The sequence below is a fragment of the Capra hircus genome, chromosome 25 (assembly GCF_001704415.2).
Source record: "Capra hircus breed San Clemente chromosome 25, ASM170441v1, whole genome shotgun sequence".
In the NCBI taxonomy this organism is placed as follows: domain Eukaryota; kingdom Metazoa; phylum Chordata; class Mammalia; order Artiodactyla; family Bovidae; genus Capra; species Capra hircus.
In genome coordinates, this window is record NC_030832.1 from 8,975,493 (window position 1) to 8,988,527 (window position 13,035).

The window sequence follows — 13,035 nt, forward strand, 5'->3', positions numbered from 1 at the left end:
TGTACTAGCTGTTCCCCCTTTCTGTCAATCAAATAGCTCTTTTCAATGTCACCTACTCAGAAAAGCTGAACCTGAATTCCTGACCCAAATACATTCTCTTGAGTATCACGGTATCAGTATGAATCCAAATACTCCACTCTTGAAGAGGGAATGTAGAAATACCTGGATCTCATGCCCCTTGTCTAGTGTGTATTCTGGTAACAAGCTGTATCTTATGGCCAAGGATCCCTGGGGGCACCCTGTTAGTGAAATCAGTTCAGTTCAGTTCAGTCACTCAGTCATGTCCGACTCTTTGCAACCCCATGAACCACGGTACGCCAGGCCTCCCTGTCCATCACCAACTCCGAGAGTCCACCCAAACCCATGTCCATCAAGTCAGTGATGCCATCCAACCATCTCATCCTCTGTCGTCTCCTTCTCCTCCTGCCCTCAATCCTTCCCAGCATCAGGGTCTTTTCAAATGAGTCAGCTCTCTGCATCAGGTGGAGTATTGGAGTTTCAGCTTCAGCATCAGTACTTCTTGTGACAAAACATGATTGTAGCATTGATCATACAGTATTAAAATTCCTGATTTACTTGTGCACCTTAATTTCAGATGACAAATCCCTTGAGGACATAAACTGTTCTTGGTCACCAAGACTCTGGCACATAACAGATATGCTCATTAAATATATATTGAATGACTAAAGAAATTAATGAGTAAAACTGTTGATGCAAATAATCAATAATCAATCTATAATATGGAACAGAAGAGGGTTTTATTTGAGCCAAACTGAGAACTATAGCCCAGGAGATGATCTCTCAGTAGTTCTGAGAAATTGCTCTGGTGGAAGATTGGTTTTCAGCACAGTTTTATATCAGAACAAACATCAAACACAACAAGGGTGCATTCCTGCAAGGTTTCAAAAGAGATAGATTAATATGCACGCAGAAAGCGTGTATGATCCTGGGATCTGAGAATGGAACCTTCTCTTCAAGGGACTGCTAACACTGGACCCATAGGAAAGAAGTCATTTTATCCTCATCTTCAAAGAGGACCTTCTTTACCTGAAAGGTTAAGGCTGATGTACAACGTATGTTTGACAGGACATAAGTCAGGCAGTTGTGGTTCACACAAAGTTTAAGGCCGAATCATGTATAAGCCAGAATGACATCCCCATACTTGAATATCTGAACTTTTTTTCCATCAAAACCTATAATGCTAAAACTGATCCATTTAATGTGAGAAGCCACAGTCACTGATTGAGTCTTTGAGTTAATTCCTAACAAGAATTTTGTAATTTCTCTCTTGGTCTCTTACTCTAGTTGCTGCATGTGATGGTTAATTTTACGTGTCAGCTTGACTAGGCTAAGGGATACCCAGATAGCTGGCAAGATATTTTTTCATCTTCTAATAATCTATTTTTGACCCCTTGGCTAGATATTTAGCATATGTAGAAGTGGAATTATTGAGTGGTATGATAAACATGTTTAATTATATATATCAATATATATGTCAGGTCTTCCGTGGTAGCTCAGTTGTTAGAGAATCCACCTGCAATGCAGGAGACCCTGGTTCGATTCCTGGGTCAGGAAGATCCGCTGGAGAAGGGATAGCCTACCTACTCCAGGATTCTTGGGCTTCCCTTGTGGCTCAGCTGGTAAAGAATCTGCCTTCAATGCGGGAGACCTGGGTTTGATCTCTGGGTTAGGAAGATCCCCTGGAGAAGGGAAAGGCTACCCACTCGTTATTCTGGCCTAGAGAATTCCATGGACAGTATAGTCCATGGGGTTGCAAAGAGTCAGACACAACTGAGCAACTTTCACTTTCATACTAAATATATATTTGAATTATATATACATATATATATATACAGAGAAGGCAATGGCACCCCACTCCAGTACTCTTGCTTGGAAAATCCCATGGACGGAGGAACCTGGTAGGCTGCAGTCCATGGGGTCGCGAAGAGTTGGACACGACTTCACTTTCACTTTCACTTTTCATTTTCATGCATTGGAGAAGGAAACGGCAACCCACTTCAGTGTTCTTGCCTGGAGAATCCGAGGGATGGGGGAGCCTGGTGGGCTGCTGTCTATGGGGCCGCACAGAGTCAGACATGACTGAAGCGACTTAGCAGCAGCATATATGTAAATATGCATGCTAAGTCACTTCAGTCTTGTCCAACTCTTTGCAGCACTTTCGTCTCAGGTTCAAAGGATTGGTTAACAAAATAGGCCACTCATTATATACAAATAAATAATGCCAATATTTATTAGAGAATTATCTGTTTTACATTCAATATACTAATATTAAAAGAAAAGAGGAATAGAAACAGCAGAGGATATATCACCAAATTGAGTTATGACTGACATCCAGATTCAAACAGCGCTGGGAAGTCACGTGTCACAGCACAGCTGGAGTCCCAGTTTGGAGAAGTTTCCAGGCAGCGAAACCGCTCTGTAGGTGAGACTTCAAACATTGTGTTCTGAGTTCCTGTTTATAATCCCAGGACACAAACTGATATCATCATTAATCTGTGAGTAAACAGCAGCCCTGTTTTCACATTAATGTTGTTTGTTTTGTCTTGTAAACCCTGGAATGTTGTTAAGCCTGGGGCTTGGTTGGCCAGCGCCCCTCCAGGGGCTCAGGAATCTCAAGATTTATCCCCATCTTATCTATGGGCTGCAGGTCTTGCACTCACAGCAGGCAGGCACTCACAGTCAGGGCAGTGTCCAGGCAGATTAGAAGCAAGGTCAGAGGTCTGCTCTGTTTCGTCTCTGAAGCCTAAACAAGACTATTCAATTTCCCTAAAAGTGACTCTATGGACTGTAGCCCATCAGGCTCCTCCATCCATGGGATTTTCCAGGCAAGAGTACTGGAGTGGGGTGCCATTGCCTTCGCCATATATATATAATTCAAATATATATTTAGTATGAAAGTGGAAGTTGCTCAGTCTCCAGGCACGAATACTAGAGTGGGTTGCCAAGCCCTCCTCCAGGGGATCTTCCAGACCCAGGAATCATACCTACATCTCCTGTGGTTCCTGCATTGCAGGCAGCTTCTTTACTGCTGAGCCACTGGGGAAGCCCCATATGTATGTGTGTGTGTGTGTGTCTGTGTGTGTGTGTGTAACACTGCCAAGCTACAAGCCCCATGTGTGTGTGTGTGTGTGTGTGTGTGTGTGTAAGTAATATTGCCAAGCTATTTCCCAAAGTGGTTGTACTATTTTACATTTCTACCAGCCAAATATAAGGATCCAGTTGCCAGATATCCTCATCAACACTTGGTATTGTGCATCTTTTTTTTAATTGGGAGTATAGTGACTGACAATATTTCAGGTGTACAGCAAAGTACTTCAGTTATACCTACATGTATACAGTGTTTTTCATACTCTTTTCCATTATAGATCACTCTAAGATACTGAATATAGTTCCTTTTGCTATACAGGAGGCCCTTGCTGTTTTGTGTATCCTTTAAATTTTGGACATTCTACATATTGCGTAACTAAGAGAAGGAGAAATATCATGTGACATCCCCTACATGTGAAATCTAAAAAGAAATGATACAAATGAACTTACTTACAAAACAGAAAGAGACTCACAGACTTAGAGAATGAACCTATGGTTGCCAAGGGAAATGGATAGTTTCGAATGGACAGGTACACACTGCTATATTCAAAACGGATAACCAACAAGGACCTACTATATAGCAAATAAATAAATAAATAAAATTTATAAATCAACATACATTTTCATAAAATGAGAAATGTATGCTTAACATCATGTATCATTCAAGGCCTTGAAAATAAAAACTATCACACCAAAAAAAAGTTTTTTTCAACATTCTAGAGGGTGTATAATGATATCAGAGTTCTGTGTGGCATTTTCCTGATGACCAACTATGTTGAAACTTTTTCATGTGTTTAAGGATCATTCTGAGACAGGCTGAACCTGGGACCTACGACCCTTTGCTGCAATGCTTATACCTGGACAAATATTTCCTTGAGCAACAAAATACCTAGAAACGATAAGGGACTGAAAATAACTGAATGCATGCTCGGTTGCAGTAAATTATGGAAAAGATACAAAAAGACCAAAGAAGCCCAACTGCCACTTCTGAAGAGCCAGGAGCATAAACAGGATACTAAGCATGACCTCAGGAGTATGTCAAGGCTGTATATAGTCACCCTGCTTATTTAATTTATATGCAGAGTACATCATGAGAAATACTGGGCTGGAGGAAGCACAAGCTGGAATCAAGATTGCCAGGAGAAATATCAGTAACCTCAGATATGCAGATGACACCACCCTTATGGCAGAAAGTGAAGAAAAACTAAAGAGCCTCTTGATGAAAGTGAAAGAAGAGAGTGAAAAAGTTGGCTTAAAGATCAACATTCAGAACACTAAGATCATGGCATCTGGTCCCATCACTTCATGGGAAATAGATGGGGAAACAGTGGAAACCGTGGCTGACTTTATTTTTTGGGGCTCCAAAATCACTGCAGATGGTGATTGCAGCCATGAAATTAAAAGACACTTGCTCCTTGGAAGGAAAGTTATGACCAATCTAGACAGCATATTAAAAAGCAGAGACATTACTTTGCCAACTAAGGTCCATCTAGTCAAGGCTATGGTTTTTCCAGTAGTCATGTATGGATGTGAGAGTTGGACTATAAAAAAAGCTGAGTGCTGAGGAAGTGATGCTTTTGAACTGTGGTGTTGAAAAAAACTCCTGAGAGTCCCTTGGACTGCAAGGAGATCCAATCAGTCCATCCTAAAGGAGATTAGTCCTAGGTGTTCATTGGAGGGACTGATATTGAAGCTGAAACTCCAATACTTTGGCCACCTGATGCAAAGAGTCGACTCATTGGAAAAGACCCTGATGCTGGGAAAGATTGAGGGCAGGAGGAGAAGGGGAGGACAGAGGATGAGATGGTTGGAAGGCATCACCGACACAATGGACATAGGTTTGGGTGGATTCCAGAAGTTGATGATGGACAGGGAGGCCTGGCGTACTGTGGTTCATGGGGTCACAAAGAGTCAGACACGACTGAGAGACTGAACTGAACTGAACTGAAGCATGACCTCCATACATAGCACCACCTAAGGTGTGGGGAAGCCACCTAAGCCATCCCTCTGACCTGACCCCTGGACCTGCTGCTACCCTTACTCCACATAAAGAACCAGCTTGTCCCATCTTAGGGAGGGAGCAAGGGAATCTATTATTGTTTACACTCCCTCCTGCTGCCACAGGAGCCACAATAAAGCCTTGCCTCAATTTTTCGTCTGAACTTTTATCAATTTCTATTGATTAACGAAGGCCAGTAACCCTGGTTGGTAACAACTCCAAGGTGAAACAGATTAAATGAACTTAAACCCAAAGGCAAAAAATGAACAAACATAAAAACACAAGCATCTAACTTGTACCCTGAAACTTCTAACCAATGGGTTTAAAGACCACTTGCCTCTAATATTTAGCTTCATTCACTTCCTGAAGTTCAGATATAGTGAACCTCTTCCTTTTTCTCCCATTTTTAAAAAGGTCTTTGCAGTTTCCACCATTCAGATAACACTATGGCATAGCTACAGTCCTGCACCCAAGTTCCTTGGCAACATGGAACCAGATGTAGAGTGAACAATCCCCTTGTTCTTGTGCAGACCAAGTCTTGAAAGCAACCTATAGAGTTTTTCCCACTGATGTGGACATTGTAAAAATATTTCACTTATCATATTTCAGAAACTGATATATTTTTTAAGATAATTTAAGTGCTGAGATTTGTTTTATGTGCATCTTGCATTTAATTGGCTGAAGACACAACTGAATTCTTAAGAAAAAATATCAAACGCCTTCAAGAAGTGGGCTTTGATTGGATTGATAGAAGAGAGGATACTTATGTTACAGTTACAAAAAGAGGAGTGACTTGTTAAGGAAATTAAAATGGAAGAAGTCTTGTTCAGGCTTCAGAAGCAGGAGAGTATCAGGCCTCTGACCTGTTTCTGACCTACCTGAACACTGCCCAGATTCTGTGCCTGCCCGCAAGCACAGCAAGTCATGTGGCACTTTAGATAAGAAGGGGAGTGGACGGGATTGTTAGGGAGTTTGGGATGGACATGTACACACTGCTATATTTAAAATGTATAATCAGCAAGGACATACTGTATAGCATGTGGAAATCTGGTCAATGTTATGTGGCAGCCTGGATGAGAGGAGAGTTTGAGGGAAGAATGGATACATGTGTATATATGGCTGAGTCCCTTCACTGTTCACCTGAAACTATCAGACATTGTTAATCAGCTATATCCAATACAAAAAATTTTTTCAAAAGTTGGGGGTTGGGGGAGAGCAGGTCTTGGAATTCTTGAATTCCTGGAGGTCTGGTCAACCCTCTGGGGTCTAATGAAATCCTATGACTCACAAGAAACAAACAGCATTGTAAAAAATTCAAGTAAAACCAGAGCTGCATTTTTGCACACAAACCAGTGATGATATCAGTTTGCAGCCTGGGATGATAAGCAGGAGCCCCTGAAATTGCAATTTGCAGTCTCACCCATGGAGTGGACACACTGCCTGGGAACATTTCCCAACTGGGACTCCAGATTGCTATTAACAAGTGAATTCCCAGCACTGTTTAATTCTGGATGTTGGTCAGCTCAAATTGATGTTGTATGTACTGTTATTTTTCTCTGTTGTTTATATTTCATTTATTTTAATGACTGTATATTGAAATTAAGTCAAATAATCTTCTAGTAAATATTGGAACTTTTCTATTAAATATTGAAATTGTTGTGTATGATGAGTGGTTTCTTTTGTTAACGCATCCCTCGAATCCAAAACAAAAGTAAAACTGTCCACAAACCATGACTATAAATCAACTAAAACCAAAACAAAACAGGTATTGCAACAGATTAACTCTTTTTTAAAAAATGTGTTTGTTTTTGGCTGTGCTGGGTCTTCCTTGCTGCATGCAGGCTTTCTCTAGTTGTGGCGAGCGGGCACTACTCTCTGCTCGCAGTGCGCAGGCTTCTCACTGCAGTGGTTTCTCTTGTTGCAGAGTACAAGAGCATGGGCTCAGTAGTTGTGGTGCACAGGCTCAACTGCCCCGCAGCCTGCGTGATCTTCCCGGATCAGGAATTGAACCCGTGTTCCCTGCGCTGGTGGGCAGAATGCACCACCAGGGAAGTCCGAGATTGACTTTTAACAGGAAGTCCATGACTGGGAAATGATGCAGATTTTGGACAAACATAAGCCTGAGGCAGGAACCTGTGATGTAGAGCAAGTTATGGCATGATTGGACGTACCATGGAATGAAACGTGATACCTGCCTCACTTGAATGGACGTTTTGAGAGCTATTGTTTATTCCTGCCTCAGGAATGATGCATGCTAAGTAGAGCCCACTCCTTCACTCTGAGCCCAAGAATGCAAAGACACATCTGGGAGAAGCAGAGCCACTACTGACTTGTAACTGTTGTGGGTTGAACTGGGTCCCCCCAAAAATATAAATCACAACCCCCAGTAACTGTGAATGGGACTTTATTTGGACATAAGCTCTTTGCAGATATAATTAGTTAAAATGAGCTCATACTAGATTATGATGTGCTGTCAATCCAATACAACTTGTGTCCTAAGAAGAAGAGAGAATACAGAGACACAGGGAAGGGGGCCATGTGAGAACAGAGGCAGGGATTAGTGATTTTCTAGCTACAAGATAAGAACTCCAAGGACTGCTGGCATCCATGAGAGGCCAGGAGAGGGGAATGGAACAGATTCTTTCTCAGCACCTCCAGAAGAAATCAAGCCTACCAACATCTTGGTTTTAGACCTCTGCCCCTAGAATCATGAGAGAATACATAAATTCTTTAGTCACTCAGTTTGTGGTACTTTGTTATGGTAGCTCTATTCAGCAGCCAATGTAAACATGAGCAAGTGAATAATTAACCACTGTTCCTGGAAATCATTAAGATGTTAGTGTTATTTTTTAAATGGTTAAAAGTTAATGCATGCATTACAGAAACTAAAAAACACAGGAAGCAAAGTACACAAACGTCATCCATCAATTCAGTTCAGTCGCTCAGTCGTGTCCAACTCTTTGCGACCCCATGAACCACAGTATGCCAGGCCTCCCTGTCCATCATCAACTCCTGGAGTTCAAGTCAAACTCATGTCCATTGATTCAGTGATGTCATCCAACCATCTCATCCTCTGCCATCCCCTTCTCCTCCTGCCCCCAATCCCTCCCAGCATCAGGGTCTTTTCCAATGAGTCAACTCTTCGCATGATGTGGACAAAGTATTCAGCTTTAGCATCAGTCCTTCCAATGAACACCCAGGACTGATCTCCTTCAGAATGGACTGATTGGATCTCCTTGCAGTCCAAGGGACTCTCAACAGTCTTCTCCAACACCACAGCTCAAAAGCATCAATTCCTCGGCCCTCAGCTTTCTTCACAGTCCAACTCTCACATCCATACATGACCACTGGAAAAACCAGAGATTTGACTAGAAGGACCTTTGTTGGCAAAGTAATGTCTCTGCTTTTTAATATGCTATCTAGGTTGATCAAAACTTTCCTTCCAAGGAGTAAGCGTCTTTTAATTTCATGGCTGCAGTCACCATCTGCAGTAAGTTTGGAAACCAAAAAAATAAAGTCTGACACTGTTTCTCCACTGTTTCCCCATCTGTTTCCCATGAAGTGATGGGACCAGATGCCATGATCTTTGTTTTCTGAATGTTGAGCTTTAAGCAAACTTTTTCACTCTCCTCTTTCACTTTCATCAAGAGGCTCTTTAGTTCCTCTCCACTTTCTGCCATAAGGGTGGTGTCATCTGCATATCTGAGGTTATTGATATTTCTCCCAGCAATCTTGATTCCAGCTTGTGCTTCTTCCAGCCCAGCGTTTCTCATGATGTGCTCTGCATATAAGTTAAATAAGCAGGGTGACAATATACAGCCTTGACGTACTCCTTTCCCTATTTGGAACCAGTCTGTTGTTCCATGTCCAGTTCTAACTGTTGCTTCCTGACCTGCATATAGGTTTCTCCAGAGGCAGGTCAGGTGGTCTGGTATTCCCATCTCTTTCAGAATTTTCCACAGTTAAACATCATCCATAATCACAAGTATTTCACAGCTTGATGTATCCTTCCAGGTCCTCTGCTTGTATGCACAGAACTAAGCAAATATTTTTATGTGGTTGAGACTGTACGGTATGTATCAGTCATTGTCACACATCATGATCATGCAAATGTGTCAATTCCAGTCCGAAAGTCATAAGCATTCTGATAACCAAGAATACCCTACACCCATCTGCTCTCTACGTCTGCGTCTTCATAGCTGCCCTGCAAATATGTTCATCAGTGCCGTCTTTCTAGATTCCATGTACGTGTGGGTTAATACACAGTGTTTGTCTTTCTCTTTCTGACTTACTTCACTCTATATAATAGGCTCTAGGTTCATCCGCCTCATTAGGGCTAACTCAAATGCATTCTTTTTATAGGAGAGAGCTCAGTCTGGTGCTCTGTGACAACTTAAAGGGGTGGGATGGGGTGGGAGATGGGTGAGTGGTTCAGGAAGAAGGGGACATATGCATATCTGTGACTGATTCACGGTGATGTATGGCAGAGGCCAACAATTATTGGAAAGCAATTGTAAAGCAACTATCCTCCAATTAAGTAATTAACTAGTTAATTAAAATGAGGAATACCCTACACTAACTCAATAAGGAAAAAACAAAATAGTCCTTTTCTTGGTGTGATGGTTAATTTTTTGTATTAACTTGACTGGTCATGGTGCACCCAGACTAAACATTGTTTCTGGATGTTTCTGGAGCCAATTTTAATAACTTAATCAATCCTACTGGTTCTGTTCCTCTGGAGAACTTGAGGACAAAAACTGTCACAGAAGACAAAAATGATAACAGATTTCTTACACAAAGATACTAAAAATATTACAATTAAAATATTACATTCCCTTATGCTCAACAGTGATTGAGACATAAAGTGATAGAGTACAATAAATTTTTAAAAAATATTTTTATATATTCATTTATTTGGCTGCATCAGGTTTTGGCGGCAGCACACAGGATCTTGAATTATGGCATACAACTCCTACTTGTGACATGCAGGATTCAGGGCCCCCTGTGTTGGAGGGTGGAGTCCCAGCCAGTGGACCACCAGGGAAGTCCCTAGAATAAAATGACTTAAGAAAATTCATTATCACATATATTCTCTTGAAATATTATCAAGAAAGAATGTTTCCACTGAATTATTTAACAATATATTCCTAAAGTACAGCCAAAAGAACTGTATATACACGTAAATTATCAAAATGTAAATATGAACACATCTGTCTACATTCGTCCCCACCACCAGCCTAATGGGCAAGTGCAGACGTTCAATGCCCAGAGGTGGTTTAACAATGCCATACCCAAGATACTCCTTTCTACTAATTACTTTTTAAAGATATTTACTTGATTAATTCACTAACTCCACTTTTTATCATACATTGTCAGTTCAAGACATCCAAAAAGCTTCAGTTCAGTTCAGTTCAGCTCATTCACTCAGTTGTGCCCAACACTTTGCGACCCCATGAATCACAGCACGCCAGGCCTCCCTGTCCATCACCAACTCCAGGAGTTCACTCAGATTCACATCCAACGAGTCAGTGATGCCATCCAGCCATCTCATCCTCGGTCGTCCCCTTCTCCTCCTGCCCCCAATCCCTCCCAGCATCAAAGTCTTTTCCAATGAGTCAACTCTTCGCATGAGGTGGCCAAAGTACTGGAGTTTCAGCTTTAGCATCATTCCTTCCAAAGAAATCCCAGGGCTGATCTCCTTCAGAATGGACTGGTTGGATCTCCTTGCAGTCCAAGGGACCCTCAAGAGTCTTCTCCAACACTACAGTTCAAAAGCATCAATTCTTTGGCACTCAGCCTTCTTCACAGTCCAACTCTCACATCCATACATGACCACAGGAAAAACCTTAGATGTTGCAAAATAAAAGATTAGGCTTTATCCACAATAAACACAGGCGCTTTATAAAAAATGTACACATAGAACTATGGATATAATCCAAGACTATTGTCCAGATATGGAGATGCTAGTGGAGAGGCCCCTTCTTCCATCCTTCATCTTCTTCCTCTCCCATCATTTTAATGACCAAGTACAGAAATTCATCATCCAGTGTCAAAAGGTAAATGAACAAAAAGCTAGTTTACTAATGTTACTCATGACCTACACTAGCAGCCTCTTTAACACCTGGGAAGACTAGCTGTTGTAAAATTTTAACTCGTTTGACTTTTATATACACCATACCCTGCATGCATCCTCAGTTGTGTCCCACTCTTCGGGACCCCATGAACTGTAGCCCACCAGGCTCCTCTGTCCATGGGATTTCCCAGGCAAGAATACGGGAGTGCGTTGCCATTTCCTCCTCCAGGCGATCTTCCTGACCCAGGGATTGAAGCATCTCTTGCAACTCCTGCATTGCAGGCAGAATCTTCCCCCGCTGAGCCACCAGGGAAGCCCTTCTACATACACCATTGTTACTCAGTCGTATCCGACCCCATGAACTGCAGCAGGCCAGGCTTCCCTGTCCTTCACTATCTCCTGGAGTTTGCTCCAACTCGTGTCCACTGAGTTAGTGATGCCACATACACCACGAAATAAAGCCAACTTTACAGAACACGGGAGAATGATGATTAACCTAGCCTAACTATAAACAGACTGGCCTTGGGCCCTTCGCCCTTTGTTCTCCTCCCTTTTCCCTGAACCAGCACAAACACTGTCTGTTCTGCTCAGACAGATAATTCAGCTACTCTACTCCCAAAACACACCACTTGATATTAATTTTAACAAACGGATATGTGCAAAATGTCTTACTTCACTATCTCCACTTTTAATATACTTTTTTATTGGTATACTTAAAAATAATTTCTTCTTTATATATTTACTAACATACTTTTTAAAATATATTCCAGTTTTAATATACTTTATGTACTTCTAAACATCAAGAAAAGCTCAATGTTTTAAATAAGACCTTAAGTTTGTCCATCATATACACAATAGGGTTGAATAAATGACAGTCATGTAAGAACGGTTGTATCTGAGAGTGACTTCTAGTTCGGAATATTGTAGTCTAGAATCCTTCATTTCTATCGATTTCTTCTCTTCAAAAAGGACCAGCTGAATGAGATGCAGTTTTATGATTTAATTTCCAAAGACACTTTCAGAAGACACTCTTTCTCTGAACTTTAACCCAAAGTGAACAACATCTGTTTCTTTACTAACTTGACTTTCGTTTCTCTTCAAATTGAGACAGTAGCATTGACATATATACACCACCATGTGCAAAATAGATAGCTGGTCGGAAGCTGCTGTATAGCACAGGGGGCTCAGCTCAGTGCTCGTGACAACCTGGGGCAGGGGTCAGGGGAGGGGCAGGGTGAGGGGATGAGAGAGAGGTTCAATAGGGAGGGGACATACGCATGCATATAGCTGACGCTTGCTGTTGTACAGCAGAAACCAACCCAGTATCGTAAAGCAATTACCCTCCAATTTAAAAAAAAAAGAATAAAATCTCCCAACCCAGAAATCCTCTCCACAAACAGAAGAAGAAAACAGTTGCATTATTGGATAAGAATTAAACAAGCAGGTGATGCTCACTGTAGGGAATCCACCATTAGGTTGGAAGGACAAGAAGAAACCTCACCTTTTCTTCAGGGCACCCTTCCTCATGCCAAGCAGACAACCTATTATACATGTTCACAAGGTAATAAGTGATTGCTATAAATGTTCAAGTGCAAGGACTTCTTGATGGCACTGTTCATCACACATTGTCCATATTATTAAGCTCACCTGGTAATTGAGATGACCATCAGTGTTTGCTAATTGGATTTAATCAAAGAAAAATTCAACTTATTCTGAGCATTTATGATGGAAGGTAGTTTTGCAACTTAGTTAGAGCCCACTAAAGCTGGGCTGCCACTCTCTCACAGGAACTAGGGGATAGGGGTTATCTTCCTTGATAATCATATTTCAAAGAGATGGCTCCCAGGCCCTTGAA